At 38.3% G+C, this 16,641-nt stretch overlaps 2 long non-coding RNA genes across 4 annotated transcripts in view; both read right to left on the reverse strand.

Annotated features, from left to right (window-relative positions):
• LOC137471211 (uncharacterized) overlaps positions 1-16,641 on the reverse strand; it is a 462,192-nt gene that overhangs the window by 13,549 nt on the left and 432,002 nt on the right. The gene's annotated exons all lie outside the window — the stretch shown is intronic.
• Positions 3,957-15,381, reverse strand: LOC137471209 (uncharacterized). 2 transcript variants are annotated; one of them, XR_010997461.1, is made up of 4 exons: positions 14,131-15,381; positions 11,648-11,794; positions 5,776-5,881; positions 3,957-4,525 (listed from the first exon to the last, which is right to left on the reverse strand). It is a non-coding gene; the product is annotated as an uncharacterized lncRNA (long non-coding RNA). The 2 variants fall into 2 exon arrangements; XR_010997462.1 differs by lacking the exon at positions 5,776-5,881.

Here is a 16,641-nt window from a genome sequence, read left to right on the forward strand (position 1 = left end):
CTTTGGCCATCTTGCACTTCAATGAAAACCTCCTCTGTAAGTTGAGTGTTACTGAATAATGGAAAATTTCATTTCCAAAATATAATAAAATTGCAAGAATAGTGAAGGAAGTGAACATTACTTGCACTTATGGTACACTCATTTATGACTTTATGAATATGAATTTGTGGCTTCCTTTTATGGTGTTGTTTTGTGTAAGTGAAATTTACCACAGCATTTAAAACTGGATTAAAATGTTTCTTTTGTTACTGCTTTTGAGCCTTTTACAAAATAATTATGTTTAATGTTAGTATTATAAATGTTTATGCATGGGCCTAGTTCTATTACCTCTTAACTTGGTGGAAAGATCACTTTGATGTTGATGAGAGCAGGATCAGGCAAATACATTAGTATACAAAATTGTTAATGATCCATAAATTAACAAAGACATTCCTGTAATCTGATTTTCCAATGTAGATATATTACCTAAATCAAGTAGTTCCGTAAACAGTGGAATTAATAAAGCCTTATTTTTATATGATTTTTTTTTTCTGAGGGTGAATTTCCATGTGGATTCTCCTATGCCTAACCATGATTGCACTCATACTGCAGCCTTTGCTGCCAGGACAGCAGTGTCTGCATCCCCTCGACCTTTGCAGACAGTTATTTTCATGAGACGTGTAGGAAATGTATACAGAAAAGTCTTTCAGCTCCCTGTTGAATTTGGGCAGAAGTAGCTAACAGATTTTCCAGGGGCTGGCAGATAGGCAACACGAAAAGCTTACAAATGCTATAGCTGCAAGCCATATTCCTGGGGAAACTGGACTAAAAGTAAAGGAATTCACACACTGGACTTTGTATTGTCAGATGTTGATAATATGCTAAAGGAATGGTTAATAAGAAACTACAAATGTAGACTTAAAAGGAACAAGAAATAATCTAAGTTTTAATAAGCAACACAGGAAGCCTGGTTATCCCTGTAAGCACAGCTCAGCATTACACAACCTCATGACTTCCCAGGGGAGGCATCTTGTTCCACTGAGACCCAACGCCTCCCGGAGCTTCCCAGTATACAGTTGGTATTTGAAATATTTATGGTACTGCTACATGCCTTTGGGAGCAGTTGATTCCACCAAGAATGAAGACTTTCTTTATGAGCCAGAACAGGATGGGAACAGACCTTGGCTTGGTTCCCTCTGCCCTTTGGTAAGCAAAATAGGGAATGATTTTACTTAATTTCTGGGGAATGCACTCTTAAGAATGAGGAAAGAGTCCTTAAACCAGCTAGAAGAGGGAAATGAAGAATTCATAGTGTCAGACCTTATAGTCTTTTTTTCATTCTTCTTCATTCTTTCCAACCTTCTAGTCTCCATTTTCAAAAAGACTGCTGCAGAAGTAATAGGATGTGTACTGACCATTGGAATTGACCTTGCTTTAGTTATTCTTGGAGGAAGTTGATCCTTACATTCTTTAAATAAATTGGTTCATAATCAATAATTGACAATATATGATAACATTCCACAAGTGTAAAAGCCTTAATTCCAACACATTTCTGCAATGTGGAGTAGATATATTTATGCTGCCTCCTGGGGGCCCAGGTATGGGATATTACCAAGAGGCTCCCTGAACTAATTCAGCCCTCTAATATTACCCTCTGCTGGTTGTCCACATGGCAGTGATGAGGTTGATAAAAAAAGTACCAGGATAATTGAAATGGACTTCAAGGCTTTGAGTCAATTGGTTGATGGGACGGGAGAGCAGGTGGCATTCTGCTCACTTCATTAAGTAGCAAGGATGGATGATCAAAGGAACAGGAAAACCCATATTATCAATAAATGTGTAAACAGCTGGTGCCCATCAGCACAATTTTGAGAGCAGAATAGACTCCTGTAATCCAGGAGGAAGCAACTGGTGATCTTCTGAGCCACTTGGATGCTCACAAGTCTATGGGACCAGATGGGATCCATCCTAGGGTGACAGGTGAGCTCGCCAAGACACTCTCCATCATTTATCATCTGTCCTGGCTCACTGTGGAGGCCCCAGATGACTGGAAGCTACCCAGTGTGATGCCCATCCACCAGAAGGGCTGAAAGGAGGATCTGGGAAACCACAGACCTGTTAGACTGACCTTGGTGCCTGGCAAGGTTATGGAACAGATCATCTTGAGTGCCACCACGTGGCACCTACAGGATGGCTGGGGCATCAGACCCAGGCACCACAAGTTTGGGAGGGGCAGGTTGTGCTTGACCATCCTGATCTCCTTTTATGACCAGGTGACCCACCTGGTGGATGCAGGAAAGGCTGTGGATGTTGTCTACCTGGACAACTGGCAGTCCATGCCTTGGACAGGTGCACTCTTTGCTGGGCTAAGAACTGGCTGATGGCTGGGCCCAGAGAGTGGTGGGGATTGGTGCTGCATCCAGTTGGTGTCTGGTCGCTAGTGGTGTACCCCAAGGACTGGGCCCAGTCCTGTTTAGTATCCTTATTGATGATCTAGATGAGGAGATTGAGTTCACCATTAGCAAGCTTGCAGATGACACTAAGTTGGGTGCAAGAGATGAACTGCTGGAGGGTAGGAGGGCTCTGCAGAGGGACCTGGACAGACTGGATAGATGGGTTGGATCCAACAATATGAGGTTTAACAATACCAAATGCCAGGTCTTGCACTTTTCCCCCAACAACCTACTGCAACACAATCGGTTGGGGATAGAGTGGCTGGACAGCAGCCAGGCAGAAAGGGTCCTTAGACTACTGATTGACAGCAGCATGAACATGAGACAGCAGTGTGCTCAGGTGGCCAGGAAGGCCAATGGCATCCTGGCCTGTATCAGCAATAGCGTAGCCAGCAGGACCAGGAAGCAGTTCTTCCCCTGCACTTGGCACTGGTTAGGCCATAACTGGAGTCCTGTGTCCAGTTCTGGCCCCTCAATTTAGGAAGGATGTTGACATGCTGAAGTATGTCCAGAGAAGGTCACTGGAGCTGGGGAATGGTCTGGGACACAAGTTCTATAAGGAGCAGCTGAGGGAGCTGGAGGTGTTTAACCAGTAGGCTCAGGGGAGATCTTGTCACTCTTTACAACTCCCTGAAAGGAGGGTGTAGCCAGGTGGGGGTTGGTCTCTTCTCCCAAGCAACCAGTGACAGGACAAGAGGACACAGTCTTAACCTGTGCTAGAGGAGGTTTAGATTGGGTATTAGAGAGAATTTCTTCACAGAAGGAGTGACTGGGCATTGGAATGGGCTGTTCAGGTGGGTGGAACAGAGGATTCACATTTATTCTTTGTTCTGAGCAGATTTTTTATTTTAACTTCAAAAGAAAAATAATGAATGAAAGATAAAGAAGTGTCTCTGCAAATGTTCAGTCATCTCCTCTTCTCACAAATCACTGTTTACTAGAATTCTACCACTGCCATCAAGATTACTTTAAGAGACAGAAAGAACAGTCCTGAAATAAGACAGATTAATGTACCAATCTAAGGAACATCCAGACAGAATCATCTAAATTATAAACCTTTGAGGATATAATTTCTATATCCTCAGAAGAGTTTTTTAAAGATGTACTGATTAATGTCTCAAAACTTCTCATTTACACTTCCTGACTAAACACTTTAAGTGCATGTCATTTATTTTGTGCACATCACATGTTGTGTAACCTTAATTTGGCTAATTTATATGCCTAATTTACGCCATATTCCTCTCTGCCATTTAGAGCTTGAGATTGATCGTGAATGAAGCAAAAGAGACAGAAAGAAGAAAGAAATGTTCTCTTTTACTTAGTTTTATTTTTACCAAAGTGAAATCTTCAAAAACTTTACTTTGCCAGGAACTTTTGTGTACTGCAGAACAAGACTGTTACAGTGCATATGTTCAAGTAGGTCAAATCAAAGTTCTTTAATTGATTACCTTTTATCATTTTCTTACTTAAGTGTACTTTAAAGACAATTTTAATTTGAAATCAAGTGCATCTGATCTCTTTAAAATCTACTACTTCAGCTAACAGACCATAATTTACCTGTGACATACATTAAAAGGTTAATCCATTGTTGTTTTTTAAAAGATGTTAGAACTCATGGTGCTCTAGGGAATGGTTCATATCCTACTGGATGCTCAAGAGGGTAATTTTTCAAAACTCTAAGTGTGTCAGTATTTTTCTTGCAAATGTTTTTCTGGTCATTAAATGTAACATGGTGAATGTTATATCCTGAATACGTGGTTTATTGTTCATTTAGTAGTGTATCATTTTATGAAATAGTTGCCATATTTTTGTGACTGTGTATCCATCCTGTTGCAGACTTCCTCCCAAAATATTTTTGTGGGGGTTTTCCACAAGATGAATGTTTTAAAAGTTTGAAATCAATACCTCATGCTTTGCCATGTAGGTGGTATCCAAAAATCTCTTCCAAATATAGCTATGTGTTTTGTAGCACCTGTTTCACAAGTTCTTGGTGCCTGCTCCCCTTATGGGTGAGTATTAGCATTTACTCCAGTAGATAAAACATCTGGTCCAATTTTTGTTGGTAGTCCCACACAACATCAACAGCTGTACTACTTGAAGAAAAAAAACATCAGATAAGGATGACATACTGGCCCACAGGTCCTTTTTGTCTCAATCCTTTGGCTATTTCTATTAGACTTTGTAATTTACTACTCTGGGTAAAGTAGGGACAATGCAAAATCTATACTTCCCTGTGTGGTTCTGGTAAAAACAACAGGATACAGAGAAAGGATTTGCACAGTATGCCTTTCAAAGATGCCTTATGCAATCCTCAGCATTTTTTTTCTTTTTTTTTGTACCATATCATGCAGCTGACTTGGGAAAGGGCAAGGGCAGCCAGTGAACCTGTACAGTCTACCTCTGCCACTGTGGAGGTCAAAGCAGCCCAGGTCTGCACTGGGGAGTGCTTCATTTGCTGTGGCCTTGTGAGGCTGTGAAAGATCTATCCTTAGCCACTGACAGTACTCTGAGCAGCAGCATTTGAGGCTTAGCAAGCAAGCATTTTAATGGAGCACTGCAACGCTTACAGGGGCCAGGACTGCGCACATGAATGTTTCTGTTGTCTATTGTGACAGCTTACAAGATCAGAAGAGTTTATGTGTAAATTCTTAGTTAGAAGTCTTGTCTTCTGCTTACAAAATCCCCTCAAGTGCAATGGTGGCTACAAATTAGGCTTCCTGATTTTTTTATTACAGTATTTCACAATAAGTGTGTATTATGTCCCTGGGAAAACTCTGATTTATGAGACCTTTGAGGTTTAAGTTTTAAGATTGTTTTAGCTTACCAGAACAGAATATGAATTTTTAGCATATTTGAGAAACAGGGACAGGAATTTAAACTTTGCTGGTGCATACTTGATCATCATTGAACAGACTGACAGTCTTCACTATTTAAAGAAAAATTCTCTAACAATTACCAGTGACCCTGCATTTGTCTCCTATTGTTTCAATTAAGAATAAATATAAGGTTTGTAGTATTTTCATTAAACATTTTAAAGTACTTTACAGAAGAGGTCAAGATAATAATAATAGAGAAACTGAGGAAGAGCAAGAAACAAAGGAAAAGAAGAATATAACCCCCCAATATTTTTCTTAGTGTTGCCAGGTAGGTAACCCAAGTAATCCATAATCCCACTATGGGACATCAAGGGACAAAGAGGCAGATACCTGTGTTTATCTTGCTTTACAGCCCAGTGCAAAGCTAAAAATTGGACAATCAGAGCTTCTTCTTTGGAGGAGGGAAGCAACACATTCTACCCCTTTCATCTCAGGATGAAAATCTGGGAAAAGTGCTCTGCACTCACTTTTTAAAGGCATAGTCTAGTCCTTACCACATAATCTAAAATGAAAATACTTTGCTGAACTTAATATTAGCTTCTCAGTAAAGTTACTTTACTACTTTTTCTACACCTTAAAAAAAAAAGTAAACTAATCCATAATGTTAAATGTACAGCCATTATTTTCTATTAAGAATCCTGTATGCTTGAACTGGTGGTAATTTTTTTCCAGTATTATGAATCTTCATTTGGCACAAATTGACTGTGTTCAATATATCCTAATCTGTTCCGGGTTATCATTGCCTTTACAGTGGAACTTTAGCACTGATTCTGAAAAAAATGAGGAGTGCAAAGGCAACTGTTTGCAAAGCAGAGCTAGATAAAAGTTTTATCACAGTAAGAAGTTCAGTATTTCATCCTCTGAGTAGATTTTATTTTTAAGGCGGTTTCCCAGAAGCCACACAGAAAAGGGAAACAAAGCTAAAATTGGGACAAGGTCAGCTGGATATAGAAGTGACTGTAACAAACCTCAAATAGTTCTGTTATTTTTGTTTCAGCTAAAGTTCACAGACTTTTTATTAGGAATCTAACCTAGATATTTACACAGGAATCAGAAAGAACAACTTTCTAATGGCTGCCCAGCAGGGAGGTTGTATTCATAACTGGTATTAACTTGCATACTTAATGCTGAGAGATATCAGTTTAAATTTTCAAATATTGGGAAGCATCCCTTTACTAAGGGTATAACATATTAGAAAGTATGAGATTGGAGAAGTATTTTGAGCCAATTTTTAATTACTCCTTTCTTGGAAATATGTATATATACATATATACATATATATATATATATATATATATATATATATATATAAATATACTCATGTAAACACATGTATTATATATATATATATATACATACATACATACATACACATAATATACTCATGTAAACACATGTATTTTATCAGAATAAGATATGATTCTTTTTCATTTTAAGGGCTTCACAATCAATGTGAGTAAGAATGTCAGTTCCTATTTAAACAAGATACAAATGCAGATAGTACATATTTTCTAAGCAGAAATTCATTATTTCAAATCAATTTTTAGGGCTAGTTTATCTGAATTAAAGAAAGACACACTTTTTACTTTAGACATTCCTCTTCTAAAAAGAACTTACTCTATCATAGATGGAGCAAATATTACATGCCTATGTTGTCTTCATGCGGGACTTCACCCTGCTGCCCCCCACCCCCCACCCCCACAAAACTGCTCAGAAATATTAGGTATCAGATAACATAAGTCACAGAGATACTCAGAATTTCCTCTGTTGCTAAGAATAGACAATAATGTTAGAGGTTTCTCTGAGAAGGTATCTGCAAATTAGAATTAATTTTCTGTCCAAACTAAAATAGCTTAAATTTATTTGTTCTCCTAGAAGGCATGTTACTTTAAAATGAGAAATACTGAATATCCCAAGTTGGTGTTTACTGGGAAGTTTTAGATCTGGGAAGATTTAATTTAGATCATTTCTATGTTTTGTTGCTGATGTGCATATACCAAGAATGTTCTGTCATTTTGACTTTCCTTTTTGTGATGATTTTATAGTTTATTTTTCACTGTTGAAGCATACAGATATTATCTTCTTTTATGTGCATTTAAGTAAATACTTAAACATATAAACAGCATACTGGGAATATAGGTAGACTGTATGCTTGTAGTGAAGGCTGCTGTCCATTCTTCTGAAAGACGACACTTGACAATTAATGCGACATGGAAAATACAGAGGTTTTAAATAGGGATACAGTTAAAATGCAAAACTCAGCCAAGGGCAACAATATCCCTTGAAAACTGGTTTTAATAGTTGCAAACTGCCAAATCCTTTAACAACAGAATTAAGTCTAACTGACAGCTGAAGAAAAGCACACCTGATGCTTAAGAGATAAACATGTGTAATTTTCAGTGTTATAAAAAAAGGGAGGCTAGATCTAACCTTCAGCCTGGATTCAGAATGTCATGATACAAAGAGAAATGCAGTTTCTTTTCGTTCTATCTTGGTCATGATACGGGCTAAGTCAGGAGCTGTCTCTAAGTCTTTCTTAAAAATGGGAGCAATAAGGCAATTTAATGGCATCTAACTGCAAATACAGCACAGTAGTCTTCATACTTTGTGACTAATCCTAAAGACCCTGTAAAGACAGGCCACATAGAGAGCATCTCAGTGGGACTACTCTCATTCTTAAAACCATGAATGTGTTAAATTTGTTCCCAAATTACGGTTCTTATTGTATAATTAGTGAAAGCTCTTGATTCTCATTGCATAAAATTGCAGTAATGATTAAAGATGGGGACTATGAGATGAGCTACTTTTTTTTCCATTTTACAATGGATAAACTTAGGTGCAAAAAGATGGAGAGTCCTGTCCAGGCTGGGCAGGGAAATCTTGGCCAAGCCCTGAACTCTTAAGTTTCATCTGGGTACATTTACCTAACAGCTGTAATTTTAGTTTCAATAAAAAAGTATTTATTTACTAATTCGATGTAATGACAGTTGATTGAAGGAGTAATTTCAAGTAATTCAAGTAATTTAAAAAGAGAAGATTTTTTTCTGCTATCCACCTTAAAAGAGCATGAGTAAATTAAACAATTAGAACTGGTTACAAAGGTAAGCTAAAATCTAAACATAATAAGACACTGTTTTCAGCATTTCAAAAGAACAAAATACAACACATCAGCAGCTTCAAAATCCTTTTGAATAAATGCACTCAGAAACAACTAACTAGCAAACAAAGCTTTTATGAAGATAGTGTGGTCAGTGAACTTTCGGCATGTCAATTCTATAAAATGTAGGCCTCCAGAAATACTCCTCACATTTGAGTAAGTAGAAAAAAGCCAAATTTAGCAACAGATGCTCTGGATGGTGCAAGATGATTTGTTGTTTTTTACAAAGTTTGACAGGCAAGAATTTCTGTAAAAAGAAAAGCATACTCCTTATGCATTGTTCTTGGATGTAATTTTTCTTACATTTTAAAGGCTTGAGAATAATAAAGCGATCAGAATCTCAGAGACCAGTGGAACAATTTTATCAGATTACTTTATATTTAGGTGAACTTCTTTTCAAGTAATACAGGCACAGATTAAACAACATCGCAGATCATGGGATAGCTGTTCTATATCCTAGCATTTATCATAATTTCTAGGCAATAAAACTAATTCTATCAATAGGTAGAACATCTTAGTCTAATAGAGTGGGTCAAGTAATACAGAATCACAGAATATTCTGAGCTGAGTTGGAAGGGACACACAAAAATCATCAAAATCCAGCTGCTGGCCCTGCACAGGAAAGTCCCAAGAATTGCATCATGAGCAGTACATAAAAATGAATGTCCTTTAAAAATAAAAAGCCTTAGGTTTGGATTTTGGGGTTTTTAACCTATTGATTTCATGTAAATATGCACATGAAGATTTATTGCAGGAAAAAGTGCTTCAACCTCAGGAATAACAAAAGTGATAAGAAATAAGTAGGTAACTGTATCCCATTGTCTTTGGTGAATGTCAAAGCAGAATCAGCATAGCTTCAGCAAACAGTGTTGGGGTGTTTCCCTTCCCATGTCTTTCAAAAGGGCTATTTTACACCTCCAACAGGAAATATTCATGCTTAATGTAGGACTGTGAAAATGCCAAATGAGATTGTCAATTTTTAAAAAGAATAAGGGCATCAAGGTGGATTGATTCTAATAATATGATAAAAAAATGCTCTGCAAGCAAAATCTATTAAAAATTGCACTAAAAAAAGTTGATTTTCTAGGTTTTGATTCAGGAAAGTGATTAAGCCCATGCTTAAAGTTAACTTTCCTGAACTGAAGGCCTTTAAGAATTAATATGGGCCTCTGAAAATGGGATACAGCATATTCTGAAATATGCTGGGCTCCCAAATAGAACAGGACAGAAGTTACAACCTGATGTCTAACAGTTTCTCTTGTACCACCAGAATCACTAAAAGAATCACAACAGCAAACACAAAGCCACAGATGCATCTATGCCTGGCTTTAGCACATGACGAGAACAATCCTGCCTTTTTGGTTTTGCTCTTTATTAATTCTCATTCTGCTCAGAATTCACAACAAAGTTGCTTGTACCATCTGAATATATAAATTGTTTTAATAAATTCTGTCGTAAATTTGGATTGTTTCAGCACTTTTTATTTTATCTTCTTTCACAATTGCATACTTTAGAGTTACATAATCTGTTTGATTTCTGAACATCTTTTTTTTAGATGTTGTATGGATTTATAAAATAGGAAAGATATTGTTCAGCATATGTTTCATTAAGAATTGATATGTTGCAAACTTTCATGTCAATTACTACAACAGAAGCCTTTGTTTACTTTTCTTTTTCCCCACTTGGTTTCCTATCATTAAATTTAGATAAATTTTTATGATGTCATGGTTCTCACAAAACCTCAATAGGGTTAAGACATATTGATATGAAAGATATAAAAAATAACATGATATAAAATCAAAGTGCAAACTCTGGGCAGCATAACTCAGATCCCAATAGCTAAAAATAGAAAATGTAGCAGTAAATGAGAGGGGAAAAGAAGAGGGAAAGGAATTAAGATTAGACAGCAAATCAAAGCTGATAAAATATGTTTAAAAGGAAAATGCTGTTCCTCACTGGCACCTATGGATATAACTAAAATGAGCTCTGTGTCATTTTGATAGACATAAACATTTAATTCAAATGGCAAATGCATTTTTTTTCTTAAGAGTTATCCAAAAAGAATAAGAGTGCCCTCCCTCATCAAATTATCCACAATGAGAATGCATTCAATGCATTTTTAAATTCAGTTATCATTTGCTCAAGTATAATTATTAGATATTTAAACTATGAACTGGTATGCTTAATTGAGTAATCGTGGTAAGTCACATATTATTCATGTTACTTGATAGGATGAGCATGCAAGCAGGTATTACTAAAATAATGAATGGTCTAAAGTCTACTTCTACGAGCTCAAGCCTGCAGTTTTTAAGTTCAGCAAACACGAATGTCCCAAATTTAATTGCTAAATATTCCCAGAAAATATGTGCTGGGGCTGTATTTATTTAGTTTTTTTAACATGGGTGATTGAATAATTGTTGAGTTTTTGCAACAATATCCTGACATGCTTTTTTTGTTTGTTTGTTTATTTTTCTCTTGTTTTTTGCCTGATCACTGTACTAGGCACAAGCTCAAAGCTATTTATGGGTAAAAACACCAATGATGAAACAAAAGCCAGAATACAGTAGATATGAACAACTTCTTAAATATTTTATGATACTTTGAAAAAACAGAAAGCAAATTCAGTCATTCAGACTAAGATACTGTATTTTGCTAAATCCACAAATACAGTAAAAATAGACAAATTAATCAAAAGTGAAAATTTGCTGCAGCCTTTGAATCCCCAACAATCAGACTTATGTAATTATTATAGGTATGCATTTCTGTGGAATATAAGGACTGAAATTAGTGAAAAATGTGAAAAATAAATGTGGAAGAAAATTGATGGAAAATAAAATTTGCATAAAAAATTGTCATTTATGGAATATGTATTTTTCATTGGTCTTTTATATAGCATATTTGTTTTCCTTTACTGTAAAGCTGTTGAAGATAGGAGAGAAATGTACAAAGCCTAGGTGCTCCTAATCACTCCTAGGTACTGTTTTAAAGCTGATCTAATACTGTTGCCCTGGAAAAGAGCTGTCTTGCCTTTTCCCTTTCCATTCCACCCAGAACTGATCGTCTCTGCCCACTCCCTTGCAGCAGCTACAGTGACTTGCTCAGTCTGAGGGAGATCAGGTCAATGCACTAATATTGCTTAAAACTCATTGTTTTCTTCCAGGGTTAACTTTAAATTGATTTACCTTGGTAATAGAAAAGAAGCAGCAGAAATGTGGTGAAAACTGAACCATGCATCTCAGGCTGGTTTTAGGTCAGCTTAAATTCATTGTGAAATTGATCTTCAACAACATGTCTAAAAAATATGATATGAACAGGCTTTGGTTTCCTCACTTCAATAAAAAATTTTGATGATAAAAAATTTCTCAGCTAACTCTGACTCAGGCTTTTGTTCACTTTTCTTGCTCGTTCAATGACAGGGGACATAGAGAATATTCTTCACTGTAGTTTCTGCTACATCTGTTGAACATAGGTTCCAGAATCATATTTACCTTCTCTTACTTCCTCAACTATAGTCTGAAACAGTCAACTGTTTTCAATCACTTACTTTACCATTGTGCTGCTCTTTATATCCGTGGTAGATATTACTGTCAAGATTTATATTGATACATATATATAGTCTTATTTATATAGTTCAATGTTTAATAGCAAAAGAGATTCTACTTATCATGCTCCCAACAAAACCTCTCAAAACCTTCTCATATTCAGGGTCAGAGGTAATTCTCCATCCTTACCCAGAATGTCTTTCCTAGACAATAAGTAGCCCCACTTTCTTCAACATCACACATGCCTCTGATATCACTCAGGCTTCTCCACAACTGTGCTGTAGTGCTGTGCTTAAACCCACAAATGTTTCCATTATAGCATCTCTGAATATGCCATTTCTTTTTACCCTGTGAGACACCTGCTACATCTCAAAACTATTCTTGTTTTTAACATTTACTAATATTTACTCCTTTTTCCCTCTCTAAGATTGACAAAAGGAAGGAGATTCATTGACAATTCTGCTGCAAAGACTGGTTTTCTCTTTCTTGTCTTTGACAGACTCATCTGTTCCTGTGCATCAACATGTGGCCTCCCTGTTCTTCAACCGTACAGAGTAGTGTCCTGCTCTTCCCACTCAGGCTTCCTCCCGTATCATTTCTCCCACTCATCTCTTTAGATCAGGTTTAAAATCTTGCCTCCTCTTCCTGTCACATTAAGATTCTAGCATCTATCATCCACCTGTTAACATTTTGAATACGCCTTTTCGAGTTTGCTTTTCACATAGTGAGAAGGCCATGGGTTGTCCCTGTGAACCTGTGCAAAGTTAGCATGTCATCTGCCTGTAAACATTTCCTTAATAGTCTCCTGGGCGACATTTTCTGCAAATCTCTTGAAAGCAGCCAGTTTCTGTCAAAGGCTGTCAATCCATCATATCGATTAAACTGGCTTTACTGTTTCTTGAACTTTCCTGTTTTAACCCCTGCACTACAAGGGACTTGCTGTATGTACCCTTAAATTTAAAGGCTTTGGGGAATGGGTTATTTTTTCCCGCTTTTTCCTACAGTACAGTACTTACTACAGAGAAATCTCAGCTATGACAGAGGTGGCTGCTGCAGTAAAAAAAAAAAATCAATTATTATAATAGATTTACAATTAGTAATTTGAGCATATAAAAATAACATACCATAACCAAACTCTAAGTCTTTTGTTATTGCTCCAGTATTATATTTGCGACCAGACAAATGTTAGTGTTCTACAAAATTAAAAATTGCTTTATCTATTTAAAAAATATCTTAATTCTTTCAATTAAAATTTTATAACAATACAAAAACATTGGTAGAGTTTCTGTACTTGAAAAATTTCAAATGGTGGGAAATGCACTTTGAGATAAAAGTCACTGGATGGCACACAAAAAAGTGGCTTTCTTTCACTTCTCTTGGTACAGCCCTTAGTCAAAGAAAAGGGCCATGAATGGCTATGGAAGTTCCTGCTGGTATCATTATGGTAGGAATTCTAATAACATTTTATATTTATACAAAGGAACGATCAAGCTATCTAATTATCTAAGAACAAAAAAGTAATAGCAGATTATAAGTGTATGTATGAATAGAGAAGAAACACTGTTTTTCCAGATCAGATTCTTGTTTTGTTATTATACCTTACCCTAAACATGTTCCTTAAGGTGTGCATCCCTCTCTGTGTATCCCTATCTACTGTACAGACAGTAGGCTGATGTTTTGCACAGAAGCCCCCTTGTTCAACATCCACCTCCTGGGATAATCCAGAAGCAGCAGCAGCAATCTAACAGGATGTTCCTTCATCAGTTATGCCATCAGAAAGAGCTGCTGTGTCACTTCAACATTTGATAAAAATGTCTCTATGTGTAAAGTAAAAGATTAAATAATTTGTGTTTAGCCTACTACAGTTCTAGTGCTTGCCCAGTTCAGGTAAGAAATGGTGACAGCTCTTCACAGAAAGCAAACAAGGTCTCGGTAAGACATAAACATTCCTTATTTTCATTAGCCTCATTTTAGCAGATCAAAAAGATCCTGAGTAAAGAGAGGAGATGAGCTGGATCCGTTACCACGTGTGTATTATTCATAGGGTTAGACCTGATTATGCCTTCTGGCATCAAAATCTAGTAGTAATCCATGAGGACAGCCCTCATTCAGAGTAATCTAACTTTTTAAGGGCCTTCTGCTTTTCAGGGTCTTTTCAGTTGCTGCGGATTAAGACATACTGCTCCAGGGAAACTACTCTGAGCTCCCTCAGGCCTCCAGTCCTTTTGTGCTGGGGAGGTCAGGGATGGGCTATGACAGCTTGGTGATGAAGTGCTCAACATTTAGGACTTTATATATTGAAGAGAAGCATGAAGGAATGATTTAACAGATGTATTTGTGCCTGTAGAAATTTATGGGCATGTGGATATTCTGTGCCAGGACTTTTGAGCTGCTGGCAAATATCCTTGCCAAAAGTCATGGAGCTCAGATTTACACAGAGTATATTTGTCATTAGGGTTGGTATTCATCAAATGTAACCTGGGTATCTTGTATTACTAAATGTCTCAATGTGAGTTGTTTTAATTTTTTCCAGCGATAACCCTGAAATTATCTTTAGAGCACTCAACATTCAATCCCCCTCTCCGGTTTTGCCTTTGCTTAACTCGCAGCTCTCTGTGTTGAGTGTGATTGGTGACATTTCTAAAGAAAGGCATCATGACTGAAAGTTGCCTCACTGTCAGTGTCCATACTGTTACAGTTTGGAGGCGATGGATTTTTTTTTTTTTTACATTCTGAAATACCATGAAATCTTTGGCTTCATAGAAGATCTCACACCGCTACAATATGATGACTGCAACTTGAGGGGGTGGCCTCTGCATGCCACTGGCATATGGGTTTTATGTATTAGGGTCTGTAAAGGAGATACCACTTGCAAGGATTTAGTGTGCCAGGACTGTGTGCCAGATGGTAAAAGCCATATGAGTGGCAGAGTTCTTGAAAGAATTTTTTTTAGTTTGTTTTTGTTTATCATAGAGAATATCCTTCTGGGTTCATAAAGTTTCAGCATGTTCTGCCTACTGCGTCATGGAGAAAAATATTAACTCCATCCTGAATCCAGGCCACCAGGAGAATAAAAATAGTATTTAAAAAAGGAGGTAGGCAGGCCATTTCCTGGGACAGAAAAGCATAGCTAGTTTAAAATACATTCTTGCTATTTTAATACTAAAAGGAATAGATTGTTACTGTTGTTGTTCTCTGAAACAATTTATTCAGAAGATTAAGCAGAGTTCTTTGAAACAAGTATATTTAAACAGTCTGCTTATCCTGTTCAACAGGAAATGCAAAGTTTTTCTTGTTATGAAGAATTACTCACATTTGAGTTTGGGCATATGTTCACTCAGTATCATGGAGGGGCTTCCCCTACCTCACAGACAAACAGTAAACCCCTGAAATTTGAAGTCACAGGCCAGGGAAGCACATGTAACTCATGGGACACTGGACTAGCAGGAAGACCAGAACTCCCCACACGGCAGTAAGGGCACAGTGTGCATGGGCTGTAGGGGGGGTCGCAAACCCACATTTAGTAGAACAGATGTACTGCGATAAAGAGGATGCAGCATCAAGGCATTTAACCGGACTGTCCATCTTCTTTGAAGCCAGCTACTGAGCCTGTGAAAATTCGTCTAAACCCACCATTTCTTCACAAGAAAGAAGACATGCGACCGTCAGAAAAACCGTGGAGACGCCGTGCTGAGGGGACCCTGAGGGCAGAGAGGCCTTCGCGGGCCCAACCCTCAGGCTGCAGCAGGCGCTAGGCAGGCCCGACTGCAAAATGGGAGCTCGTCCTCCCGGCCCGCCGCGGCTCCCCGTTCGGGGGCTCGGGTTCGGGCTCGGGCTCGGGCTCGGGTTCGGGTGGGCCCGAGCCGGTGCCGCCAGGTGGCGGAGCGGGCCCGACGGGCAGCGCTGGGCGGGGCAGCGCCGCCGCCGCCGCCGCGCGTTCCTGTTATTGTCCCTAAATAGCTGACCTTGGGAGAGACGCGGCCCCGCTCCGAGCTCCGCGCTGCCGCCCGCGCCGCCTTATCAGCCGTTTGTTTAGCTGGGTGGGAAGGCGAGCCCCGCCTGCCCGGCCCGCCAGCAACTTCGGGGTTTTTCCACCAGCCCCGCTGGGTTTTACTAGGCTCCTCGTAGCAAAGCGTCTCGAAGCACGGGGTAATGCCCTGGTTTTAAAACTGGTGTCCCCGCGGTGCGTTAGGGAGCGCGGTGCCGCGAACGCGATCAGAGCTACACCCAGAATGCCGCAAGTTTATGTGAAAATGAAGTAATCGTAGGTTCAGTATAAATTCCTGTGCTAAACCCCCCACTTCATGCTTTGAATCTGAGTCACTTCAGCTAGACTACAGCTACCATTGACATACAGGCTATGGATGTGATCCAGGAAAACAAGATATTTTGGGACTGGTGAAGGGCATCTCAAGTTTGTATTGCTTACTGGTAAAATTATTCATTTTTGTTGAAACCTCCAATTCCTGGCTGAACCATGCTGTGATAAATAAGGGTAAAATATTGGTTTGCTTGACTATTGATAGTAAGCTGCATGCTGCTTTTTGTGAGTGAGATATCACTGCTGCTTGTGGAGGCGTCCCAGTCTAATCCCTTCCGTAGACAAAATTGACAGCACAGCCACATGGTGTACA

This window comes from Anomalospiza imberbis, chromosome 3 (assembly GCF_031753505.1).
Source record: "Anomalospiza imberbis isolate Cuckoo-Finch-1a 21T00152 chromosome 3, ASM3175350v1, whole genome shotgun sequence".
Taxonomy (NCBI): Eukaryota; Metazoa; Chordata; class Aves; order Passeriformes; family Viduidae; genus Anomalospiza; species Anomalospiza imberbis.